The sequence below is a fragment of the Martes martes genome, assembly GCF_963455335.1.
Source record: "Martes martes genome assembly, chromosome: 8".
NCBI lineage: Eukaryota > Metazoa > Chordata > Mammalia > Carnivora > Mustelidae > Martes > Martes martes.
This window is the reverse complement of record NC_137895.1, coordinates 22,764,382-22,778,094: the sequence shown is the minus strand read 5'-3', so window position 1 is coordinate 22,778,094 and position 13,713 is coordinate 22,764,382.

Genomic DNA, 13,713 nt, shown 5'->3' with positions numbered 1-13,713 from the left:
GGTGAAATTCCACCTCCGGCAAAGGCATTTGAGAATCACTGCAACAGGCTCCTGCCCCAGAAGATCAGCAAGAACATCCAGCCAAGACTAAACTTACTGATCAAGAACAGCGGAACTTCAGCGTTAGGGGAAAGCAATGAATGGAATTCATGACGTTCTCCCCAGGATCCTTTAGTCTTGCAAAGTTAAATTAAATTTTTTTTAATTTTAATTTTCTTATTCTACTTTTTTAACTTTTTCCTTCCTTTTTCAATGTTTTTTTTAACTAGTTTATCTTAACAATACCTTTCTTTTGAAAAAATCTTTTTAAACCTTCATTATTATAGTCATATTTTATCCTTCATTGTATTTAACCTTATTTTTTGTATACATTTAGGTTGTTTTTGTTTTTTTTTTTCCTAAAAAATTTTAGGATACAATTTCTTCTAATAGATCACAAAATACCCTAAATCTAGCACAGGGCTTTGTTCTAGTCTCCAGCCTGAGCACATTCTCTCCACTTTTTGTTTTCTTTCTTTTTCTAACCAACTTATTGATTGCTTTTTTAGAATTTTTTTTAAATTTTCATGTTTACAGTCATATTCCATCCCTTTATCAAGTTTACCCTTATTTTGTGTGTGTGTGTGTGTGTGTGTGTGTGTATGTGTGTATATGTATGTATATATACATACACACATATACACATATATATATGTTTTTCTTTCTTTAAAATTTGGGGAGGTAGTTTCTTCTAAGAGACTAAAATACAGGGGCATTTGGGTGGCTCAGTTGGTTAAGCGGCTGCCTTCGGCTAGGGTCATGATCCCAGATCCTGGGATCGAGTCCCACATCAGGCTTCCTGATCAGCATAGAGCCTGCTTCTCCTTTTCCTCCTCTGCCTGCCACTCTGCCTACTTGTGCTCTTTATCTCTCTGTTGAATAAATAATAAAAATCTTTAAAAAAAAAAAAAGAGAGAGAGGGAGGGAGACCAAAATACACCCAAAATCAAGTGGGTAGCTCTGTTCTATTCACCAGTCTAATATATACATACTTTTTTTTTCTTCTTACCCATTTCTTCTCCCCCAAATTTGGAGTCTCTTCTGACTTGGTTAGCACACATTTTTCTGGGGTCTTTGCCACCCTTTTAGTATTTTATTCTCTCTTCCTATATTCTTATCTGGATAAAATGACAAGGCAGAAAAACTCACCACAAAAAAAAAAAAAAGAACAAGAGGCAGTACCAACAGCTAGGGACCGAATCAATACAGACCTTGGTAATATGTCAGATCTAGAGTTCAGAATGACAATTCTCAAGGTGCTAGCTGGGCTCAAAAAAGGCATGGAAGATATTAGAGAAACCCTGTCTGGATAAATAAAATCCCTCTCTGGAGAAATAAAAGAACTAAAGTCAAACCAAGCTGAAATCAAAAAAGCTATTAATGGGGTGCATTCAAAAATGGAAGCTCTTACTACTAGGATAAATGAGGCAGAAGAGAGAATTAGTGATATAGAAGACCAAATGACAGAGAATAAAGAAGCGGAGCAAAAGAGAGACAAACAACTACTGGACCACAAGGGGAGAATTCGAGAGATAAGTGATACCATAAGATGAAACAATATTAGAATAATAGGGATTCCAGAAGAAGAGGAAAGAGAGAGGGGGGCAGAAGATATATTGGAGCAAATTATAATAGAGAATTTCCCTAATATGGCAAAGGGAACAAGCAACAAAATCCAGTAGGCACAGAGAACCAAAAAATCAATAAAATCAATAAAAATGGTCCACACCCTGTCATCAAATAGTAAAACTTACAAGGCTTAGTGACAAAGAGAAAATCCTGAAAGCAGCTCTGGACAAGATGTCTGTCATCAAAATCAATAAAAATGGTCCACACCCCGTCATCAAATAGTAAAACTTACAAGGCTTAGTGACAAAGAAAAAATCCTGAAAGCAGCTCGGGAAAAGATGTCTGTAATATACAATGTTAAAAATATTAGATTGGCAGCGGACTTATCCACAGAGACCTGGCAGGCACAAAGAACTGGCATGATATATTCAGAGCACTAAATGCAACCAAGAATACCATATCCATCTAGGCTATCATTGAAAATAGAAGGAGAGATAAAAAGCTTCCAGGACAAATAAAAACTGAAAGAATTTGCAAACACCAAACCAGCCCTACAAGAAGTATTGAAAGGGGTCCTCTAAGCAAAGAGAGAGCCTAAAAGTAACATACCATAAAGGAACAGAGAAAACATACAGTAACAGTCACCCTACAGGCAATACAATGGCACTAAATTCATATCTCTCAATAGTTACCCTGAATGCAAATGGACTAAATGCCCCAATCAAAAGACACAGGTTACCAGAATGGATAAAAAAACGAAACCCATCAATGTGCTGCCTACAAGAAACTCATTTTACACCTGAAGACACCTCCAGATTTAAAGTGAGGGGGTGGAAAACAATTTACCATGCTAATGGACATCTAAAGAAAGTTGGGGTGCCAATCCTTTTACTGATAAATTAGATTTTCAGTCAAAGACTATAATAAGAGATGAGGAAGGACACTATATCATACTCAAAGGGTCTGTCCAACAAGAAGATCAAACAATTTTAAATATTTTCCTAACATGGGAGCAGCCAACTATATAAACCAACTAATAACAAAATCAAAGAAGCACATCGACAATAATCCGATAGTTGTAGGGGACTTTAACACTCCCCCTCACTGAAATGGAAAGATCATCCAAGGAAAAGATCAACAAGGAAATAAAGGCCTTAAATGACACACTGGACCAGAGGGACATCACGGATATATTCAGAACATTCCATCCCAAAGCAACAGAATACACATTCTTCTCCAGTGCACATGAAACATTCTCCAGAATAGATCACATCCTGGGTCACAAATCAGATCTCAACCAGTACAAAAAGATTGGAATCATTCTCTGCATATTTTCAGACCACAATGTTCTGAAGCTAGAACTCAATCACAAGAGGAAAGTTGGAAAGAACTCAAATGCATGGAGGCTAAAGAGCATCCTACTAAAGAATGAATGGGTCAACCAGGAAAATAAAGAAGAAATGAAAAAATTCATGGAAACAAATGATAATGAAAACACAACAGTTCAAAATCTGTGGGACAGACCAAAGGCAGTCCTGACAGGAAAGTGTATAGCAATACAAGACTTTCTCAAGAAATAAGAAAGTTCTCAAGTATGCAACCTAACCCCACACCTAAAGGAGCTGGAGAAAGAACAGCAAGGAAATCCTAAACCCAGCAGGAAAAGAGAAATCATAAAGATTGGAGCAGAAATCAAGGAAATAGAAACCAAAAGAAGAAACCAAAAAAAGAAACCAAAAGAAAACAAAAGAGTAGAACAAATCGACAAAACTAGGAGCTGATTCTTTGAGTGAATTAATAAGATTGATAAACCCCTGGCCAGACTTATCAAAAAGAAAAGAGAAAGGAACCAAATTAATAAAATCAGGAGTGAAAGTGGAGAAATCACAACCAACACCAAAGAAATACAATTATAAGAACATATTATGAGCAAATATACTCCAGCAAATTTGACAATCTGGAAGAAATGGATGTATTCCTAGAGACATATAAATTACCAAAACTGAACCAGGAGGAAATAGAAAACCTGAACAGATCCATAATCAGTAAGGAGATTGAAGCAGTCATCAAAAATCTCCCAACAAACTAGAGCCCAGGGCCAGACGGCTTCCCATGGGAATTCTACGAGACATTTAAAGAATTAATACCTACTCCCCTGAAACTGTTCCAAAAAATAGAAATGGAAGGAAACCTGCCAAACTCATTTTATGAATCCAGCATTACCTTGATCCCAAAACCAAAGACCCCATCAAAAAAGAGAATTACAGACCAATATCCTTGATGAACACAGACGTGAAAATTCTCACCAAAATACTAGCCAATAGGATCCAACAGTACATTAAAAGGATCATTCACCACAACCAAGTGGGATTTATTCCTGGGCTGCAAGGTTGGTTCAACATCCACAAATCAATCAATGTGATACAATACAACTAATAGAATTAATACGATGAATCAAAGAGAGGACAAGAACCATATAATACTCTCAACAGATGCTGAAAAAGCGTTTGACAAAGTACAGCATCCTTTCTTGATCAAAACTCTTCAAAGTGTAGGGATAGACTATGAAAAGCCATCTATGAAAAACCCCAGTGAATATCATTCTTAATGGGGAAAAACTGAGAGCTTTTCTGCTGAGGTCAGGAACATGGCAGGGATGTCCATTATCACCACTGCTATTCAACATAGTACTAGAAGGTATCCAAATCGGCAAAGAAATCAAACTCTCACTCTTTGCAGATGATATGATATTTTATGTGGAAAACCCAAAAGAATCCACTCCAAAACTGCTAGAACTCATACAGAAATTCAGTAAAGTGTCAGGATATAAAATCAATGCACAGAAGTCAATTGCATTTCTATACACCAACAAGACAGAAGAAAGAGAAATTAAGGAGTCAATCCCATTTACAATTGCACCCAAAACCATAAGATACCTAGGAATAAACCTAACCAAAGAGGCAAATAATCTGTACTCAGAAAGCTATAAAGTACTCATGAAAGAAACTGAGGAAGACACAAAGAAATGGAAAAGTGTTCCATGCTCATGGATTAGAAGAACAAATACTGTGAAAATGTTTATGCTACCTAAAGCAATCTAGACATTTAATGCAATCCTTATCAAAATACCATCAATTTTTTTCAAAGACATGGAACAAATAATCCTAAAATGTATATGGAACCATAAAAGACCCCAAATAGCCAGAGGAATGTTGAAAAAGAAAGCCAAAGTGGGTGGCATCACAAATCCGGACTTCAAGCTCTATTACAAAGCTGTCATCATCAAGACAGTATGGTCCTGGCACAAAAACAGACACATAGATCAATGGAACAGAATAGAGAGCCCAGAAATAGGCCCTCAACTCTATGGTCAACTAATCTTTCACAAAGCAGGAAAGAATGTCCAATGGAAAAAAGACAGTCTCTTCAACAAATGGTGTTAGGAAAATTGGACAGCCACATGCAGAAGAATGAAACTGGACCATTTCCTTATACCACACACAATAATAGACTCAAAATGGGTTAGAGACCTCAATGTGAGAAAGGAATCCATCAAAATCTTAGGGGAGAATACAGGCAGCAACCTCTTTGACCTCAGCCGCAGCAACTTCTTCCTAGAAACATCACCAGAGGCAAGGGAAGCAAGGGCAAAAATGAACTATTGGGACTTCATCAAGATCAAAAGCTTTTGCACAGCAAAGGAAACAGTCAACGAAACCAAAAGACAACTGAGAGAATGGAAGAAGATATTTGCAAATGACATATCAGATAAAGGGATAGTATCCAAAATCTATAAAGAACTAATCAAACTCAACACCCAAAGAACAAATAATCCAATCAAGAAATGGGCAGAGGACATGAACAGACATTTCTGCAAAGAAGACATCCAAATGACCAATACACACATGAAAAAGTGCTCAACATCACTCAGCATCAGGGAAATACAAATCAAAACCACAATGAGATACCACCTCACACCAGTCAGAATGGCTAAAATTAACAAGTCAGGAAAGGACAGATGTTGGAGAGGATGCGGTAAAAGGGGAACCCTCCTACACTGTTGGTGGGAATGCAAGCGGGTGCAACCTCTCTGGAAAACAGCATGGAGGTTCCTCAAAGAGTTGAAAATAGAGCTACCCTACGACCCAGCAATCACACTACTGGGTATTTACCCTAAAGATACAAATGTAGTAAAATAAATAAATAAATAAAGATACAAATGTAGTGATCTGAAGGGGCACATGCATCCAAATGTTTATAGCAGCAATGTCCACAATAGCCAAACTATGGAAAGAACCTAGATGTCCATCAACAGATGAATGGATAAAGAAGATGAGGTGTACATATATACAATGGAATACTATGCAGCCATCAAAAGAAATCTTACCATTTGCAATGACGTGGATGGAACTAGAGGGTATTATGCTGAGTGAAATAAGTTAATCAGAGAAAGACAAATATCATATGATCTCCCTGATATGAGGAATTTGAGAGGCAGAGTGGAGGGTTTGAGGGGTAGGGAAGGAAAGAAATGAAACAAGATGGGATCGGGAGGGAGACAAACCATAAGAGACTCTTAATCCCACAAAACAAACTGAGGGTTGCTGGGGGGAGGGAGTTATAGAAAGGGTGGTTGTGTTATGGACATTGGGGAGGATATGTGCTATGGTGAGTGCTGTGAAGTGTGTAAGCCTGGTGATTCACAGACCTGTATCCTGGGGCAAATAATACATTATATGTTAATAAAATAATTACTTTAAAAGAAAAAGAAAAAGAAATAGTTGGTACAATTGAGGCTATTTATTTCCCATGCATCCCACAGTGTATTGGATGGACAACATTTTACTTAATGCCCACAGGAATGTTGTGATGTTTATATTATACTGCATCCACTTTACAAATGTGAAATCTGAGGTTCATAGAGTTTGAGTAGTAGGTCAAATAGTTGTTTAAGTAGCAGAGGCAGGGTTTTAATAAGATCTGCCTGACTCCATAGACCAAGTTCTATCTCTTGCACAATGGAGGGGCATTCTTCCCCTTCCTGTATTTCTACATTTTTTTAGCCTTCACACGGTATAATGAGGAGGTTAAGAGTGCAGGCTCCCAAGGCAGACTGCCTTGTTTGATGATCTTGAACAAGTTAATCTTTATATGATATGAGACAAGTTACTTAACTCTCCGAGTCTCAGTTTCCCCATCTGTAAAATGAGAATTTTAATAGCAATACCTACCTCAGAGATTTCAGGATTGATTAAATGAGATAACCATTGAACACAGTACCTACCCATTCACTAGTATATAACAGATGTTAGCTGTGTAATTACCACTCCAATTCACCTTGCTGGTTCCAGCCAAGTCTGCTTAGGAAATCATCCTAGATTATTTCCAGGGTTTTGCATCAAATTTACTGAACTTCCTTAAATACATGTTTTCCTGTATCTAAGATATCTCAGATTCTATCTAGAGTTCTTTTCCTCACTTTTATGAATTCCAGGATTATAGGGTTGAAAAGATGGAGAAATCAAGGACATCATAACTCATAAAATGCATAAGATGCAGAAATAACAGAAAGTTGACAGCTGTGACTCATCAAGCGTGACTCGTGTCAGTTCCTATTGCTATACCACAATTCACTTCCCATATTGCTCAGCCCTATTTGTCTATCGCCTGCAACCCACTTTTGAGGGCACTGATTACAAAATGTTCTTTTATATATCAGCCCAGCTGCCAGGAGCTCCCCCATTCCCACACTTAACAAAATTGGTTTGGATAACTAAGTTTTCAGTATTTTAAGGCTGAAGGAAAAGTAACTCATAATCCCTACCATAGGCTTTGTAAGATATTTATTCTTGTCCCCAGTTTGCAGCTGAGGAAGGTGGGGCTTCTTGAGGCCTCTATTTGTATTTTACCCAGAGTCACAGAGTTGATTAGGGGTGGAGATGAGTGTTGACCCTGCTCTCCCACAATGCCACTCCAGACGGAAGTAGCTTACGGGCAGCAACAGCAATCGCTCCCAAACTGGTCCTCCAACCACATGCTACTCATCTCAGCTTTGTAATATCTTCCTGCCTCCTAAATTTTACTTTTTTTTTTTTAAATCAGTGCATGGTTTTCTACCTAAATAAATGTAGAGAATACTAGTCTAAACAGTATCAGCTGTGAAATCACAGGCTTTATACACTATGCATATATTGTATAATACATCTTTTAAAGTTTATTCATTTCCTAAGGTTGCCATAACAAATTATGACAAAGTAGGTGGGTTCAAACAACAAAAATGTATTCTTTCATAGTTCAAGAGACCAGAAGGTCAAAATAAATGTGTCATTAGGGTTGGTTACTTCTGGAGTTTCTGAGGGAAAAACTGTCGCACACCCCTCTCCTAGCTTCTTGATGTTCCTTGGCTTGTAGACACATCACTTCAACCTCTATCTCCATATTCACATCACCACTTCTCTATATGTCAGTGTCCAAATCTCCTTCTCCTTTCTCTCATAAAGATGCCAGTCATTGGATTCAAGGCCCACCCTAAACCTAGGATTACTTCATCTCAAGATCCTTAATTAACTACATCTGCAAAGACCTTATTTCCAAATAATGTCATACTCTGAGGTTCTGGGTAGACATGAACTTTGAGAAAGCCACTACTGGACCCACTACAACAAGAAAAAAATAATTATACTTTTTTTGAAAGTTTATCCATGTATCACCTAAAATCATCTGGGCACCTCTCCTAGTTTTAAAAGCAGGAAATTTTACAGTCAAGATGGTTGCATTTCCTTTACTGCATTTGAACCACTGTATGTTTCAGTAAATCAAGAAGATGTTCTCCTAGATAGACCTGATTTTCTGGTTTTGAGAACTCAGGAAATGTTATTAATAACAGGTTGTTTCAAGTGCTATTTCAAGAAGGTAGATGTAGCTTATTGCATGATTCGTTATTTTCTGAAATTAGTAGCTGTGCACATACAGGTCTCTGTGGGATTGTATTGGGGATTTATTAAGTCTTCTCTCCATGGAGACAACCAGAGAATCATAAGGTGGATTTGCAATTTAAAAGAGGCCATTAGGTAACACTGGATATTGTGAAACTCCATTTTGTGTAGGAAGACAGGCTGCCTAAGAACACTATAATCAGGAACCCAAAGCAAGCCCAAATTTTCAGTCCAGAGAAGAAGGAGGGAAAGGGGAATTTATTTTCAGCAGCCTTTATGGACCTAGATTTCCATATGAATCATAGGTTGAATAAATTTGGGTTTTTCCATCTGAGATAATATTCAGACAACCTTACTCTTCTAAATGCACAGACATCAACTCTTTCTAAAAAGTATGCATTAGATAATGAAAATTAAAGGTCTCAAGAAAGCCTTTTTTATTGATCACTTTTTATTTTTGTTTAGATCCCTTTTTGCTCCAAAATATTAAAAATGACCATTTATCAAAAACATAAGAGGAGAAATTCTCTCTAATGAAAAATTATCAGATGGTGAAGATCAATTATAAGGGCTCCATGCAAAATATTATAAAAGATGCATAAGAGCAGATGCTATGCCTGGAAACATCTAAATAAGCACATTTCCATAAACACATATGGTGTAGGAGCTTTCATATACATACCTTAATGTTTATTACAAGTTAAATAATTCAAGATGGTATAACCAGCTTACAGAAATGTGATAAAAACACTTCAAATAAATTGGGTTATGGCCATGACAAATAACCTAAACAAAAGAAACAATAACAACAAAACCCACTTAGACAAGAGGAGGTGGAGAAGTTCCCAAAACTGAGAGGCTCAGTATTTGTTGGTAAAAACTCAAAGTACAAGATGTTACTAATCCATACCTTGTATTTCCATCTTGAAACAGCCCAAATTTTCACATATAAATGGATACTGGCCTTCAAACAATATTTGCCACAATATGACTCAATATCACCCAACACTATGGCCAACATATAGAGCTTTGTGAAACTTCTTTGCAGAATTTCCTTAGAGACTGACCACTCACCTCACAAGAAAATGTATTCTTTTGTTTTAATCATTCCCAGGTTTTCATGATGTGAGTTGCCAAATGAATAGGAAGGCTTTGGAGGGTCAAGGACAAGCACATCTCCAAATGAAAATAGTGCTTTGCCAGAAATGTACATTTTTTAAAGATTTATTTATTTATTTTAGAAAGATCGAAAGAGAGAGAGTGTATGAGCATGGGGGAGGGGCAGGGGGAGAGGGAGAAAGAAACTCAAGCAGACTCCATGCTGATTGCTCAGTCTCGTGACCCAGAGATCACAACCTGAGCCGAAACCAAGAATCAGACGCTTAACCAACTGCACCACCCAGGTGCCCCAAATGTCCATTTTTTAGAAGTTTATTTTTTTTAGTCATCTCTACACCCAATGTGGGGCTCAAAGTCACAACCCCAAGATCAAGAATCACAGGCTCTCCCAGCTGAGCCAGCTACGTGCCCACCAAAATGTACATTTTTAACAGGTGACAGGCAGCATTCTGATAAGCTTTGACAGAGTAGGAAGCGGCGAAATGGGGAAAGGGAGAAGAGCCCACTGGAGGAAAAATTGAGAATGAGAAAAAATTTTGGTGTTATTTACTCTATTCCCCTTTCAGGGATTTAAAGCAGGTATCAATGTACTGAAAGCTCTATGAAAACTTTCTTTAACTTGGTTCAGCCCATCCTTTCTCAAACTGACCTAACTACAAATCTCTGTTTCCATGTAACAATTTGTAACATCCCAGTTCTACAGGATGTGTTTTGGGGAATATAGTAGTCTAAGACAGCTCTAAGGCTGTCCCCATGATTCTCACCTCCTGGTACTCCCATCTTTGTGTATTCCCCTCCCACATTTACTAAGACTCAACTTGTGTAACGAAAATGATACTGCAGAAATGATAGAGCACATCCTTTGAGGCTGGGCCATTAGAGACATTGTGGCTTTCACCTTGCAGTCATTTGGACTGCTCACTCTGGAAAAAGCCGGCCACCATGTCATGAGGACACTCAAGCTACCTGTGGCGAGGTCCACATGTGGAGGGACTGAACACCATGTGGGCAAGCCATCTCGGAAGTGAATCCTACAGCCCCGGTCAAGACCTCAGATAACTCCAGCCCCAACTGACAACTTGACTGCAACCTCAGGAGGGATCCTGAGCCAGAACAACCGACTAAGCCAGTCCTGAATTTCAAGCCACAGAGACTATGAGAGATCATAAATACTGATTGCTGTTTAAGCCATTAAGTTGGGGAGTAACGTGTTACAATAGATAACTAGTACAGGGACTATTAACCTAAAGCATTTGGTATCAATCATTTTGGTATGTCATTTAATAAGCATGAGGCCATAGTGTAGACTATGTTTTTATATTATTCTACCTCTCTAGACACAGCTAATTATTTAATGGATGGACTCATACCTAAAGCCAAGCCAATCAGGGTCATTCCTTAGGATTTTTGTAACTGAACCTGAACAAAGAGATTTATTTTCTGGTGGTGAGGATAAGAGAGATGAGACTCAGGAGCTGACAGTGGCCATATTTCATGCTGTGTAAAGAAAGATTTTCTAAGAGAAAAAATTTGACAACACAGAGTGAAGTGGGATTGAGAGACTGAGGAAAAAAATACCTGGCAGCATTCTGGTCCCTAGTTCTAGTGACCACTGATCTGCTCCTCATCCTTCTCAGTGTGAGCCTTCCGATAAATTCCCCTCTGGGGGGGTTCCTGGGCAGCTCTGTCAGTTGAGTGTCCAACTCTTGTTTTGGCTTGGGTCATAATCTCAGTTGTGACATTAAGCCCCACTTCCAGCTCCATGCTCAGCAGGGAATCTGCTCAATATTCTTTCCCCTCCCCCTCCCTCCCCTTCTGTTCCTCCCTCTGTTCCTCGCTCTCTCGCTCTCTCTCAAATAAGTAAATAAAATCTTTTTTTTAAAATCCCCTTTTTGTCTAAGTTGGTTTAACTTGATTTTCTAAGTCTTGCCTCCAAATGAATTTTGACTGATCCACTGATACACTCCCACTGATACACTCCCCCTAACACAGCACTGGTAACACTAGGCTGTAATTGCTATTGCTTATCTACCTCCCTGTCCACAGTGATCTTCATGTTCACAGCATTCTGCCCCTCTCTGGAAACTACACTCAACAGATAGGGTAAGATTCCAACAATCGTGTCTGTACTTCACAATCTTGGGGCCTGAACCATAGATGAGTAACTCAAGGTGAACCAATCAAATTCTCCCTTTAGGAATTTGGAACTGATAGCCAAGAGATTGGACACAGAAACCCCTTCACACTAACAAGAACACTCTCGGAGGAGGAGATTAACCTCCAGCTAGTAAGGTGCCCCAAGCTGCCTTAGTCCCTGTGAATTCTCTAAGAACCTCTAGTATTCTTCCAACAAGCCTGCAAGGACATTTTGCTTCCTAAAGCCAAAAGAAGCCTGACTAATACATGCCCTTACCTACTGTAATCTCCATGTGAGTGGAGACAAATTGTTCATCTCCAGATCCACAGTCAGAATTCACTAAATATTTTATGAATGACTGGAGCTCCCTGCACTCAGTGGGAGATGCTCTTCTTCCCACTAGTTGGCTAAATCTTGATTATTTTTACTCCCTTGTCTTCAAGGCCCTGAAGTCCTCTGTCCTGGCCTTGGTTCTCCCTGTGCTGTCAGCTGTAGGGACCAATGACTCCTTTGTAAGCAGTACATCACATCCCTGATCAGCAATGCATTTTAGATACTAGAGGTCCTAGGCCTCCCATCACCCAGGAAGCTTTACCTTTGACTGCATGCCCAGGGCCACCAGTCTTATCATCCTGTTTTTACTGTGCATCTTGTCTGTGCTGAGCTAGAACCATGCTGACCAGATAGCTTTCAAGGCCAGAGCTGGTTTTATCATGACAATGCTATATTTCCAGCAGGCTCTGACCCTTAGATCTTATTATTCCTCTGGTCTTTGCTCTCAGTAGTCTAGAAGGGGCTTTTTAGCATGAAGCTAAAAAGCGTTTTAGCTTTGGGTGGGAAAGAATGAGTTTCTTTCTCCCATTGCTTTGGGTGGGAAAGAATGAGTTTCAGGGAAAATTCTGCCTTTCATAGGACCATCCTTTTAAGAACAGACCTTGTATATGAAGAAAATAAGAGCTAGGAATGGGACAAAGCACAGGAATTACGAATCAAGTTCAGGAGCCTCCAACTGCAAGAGAAGGAACTAAGAAATTGTGGTTAGCAGAGGATAAAGAAGCAAAGTGTGGTGGGCAATTGTTGAATGACTACCTAAAATTCATTCCCCATTTTCTCCTATTTCTAAAAGTACCCAGAGTTTCATTCGGGGAACTGGTCCCCTATGCTTAGCTATGGATGGAAGTGATACCCCTTTAGCTCCACACCCAAAGAACCTGAACCAATCACCTTTTACCTCAGGGATCAATCATCATGTGACATTTCTCTGATCACAGCACCTACTGAGCACATTACCTAAACTGGTTTAATCAGACTGAAGCCCAGCTCCTTGATATTTGGAGGACAAAAATCTATCTTTCTCTGACATGGAAGAAATACGTAGACCCAAGAGCTGTTGGCAGCCATCTTGCACCCATGCGGGCAGGTAGCCTTTGGATAAAGCTGGCAGCATGACAGGCAGAGTTGAAAATGAAAATGAATTGGGGAAGGGGCACCTGGATGGCTCAGTCAGTTGAGCATACAATTCTTGATCTCTGGATGGTGAGTTCAAGCCCCACATTGGACACAGAGTTACAAAGAAGGAAGGAAGGAAGGAAGGAGAGGGAAAGGAGGGAAGCAGAAGCGGGAGGGAAGGGGAGGGAGGGAGGAAGGAAGGTAGGAAGCAGAGAGGGGAAAGAGGGAAGGAGGGAGGGAGGGAAGAAGAAGGAAGAAAAGAAGGAAGGGAGGGAGGAAGGAAGGAAGAAAACGAACTGAGGCACCTGGCTGGCCAAGTCAGTAGAGCATGAGACTCTTGGTCTCAGAGTCCTAGAGTTCAAGGCCCACCTTGGGGGTAGATTTACTTAAAAAAAAAAAAAAATTTTTTTTTAATAAACTGAGTCCTGAGTGATGTCTTTGCGCTCCTAGAGCAAACTAACCTGT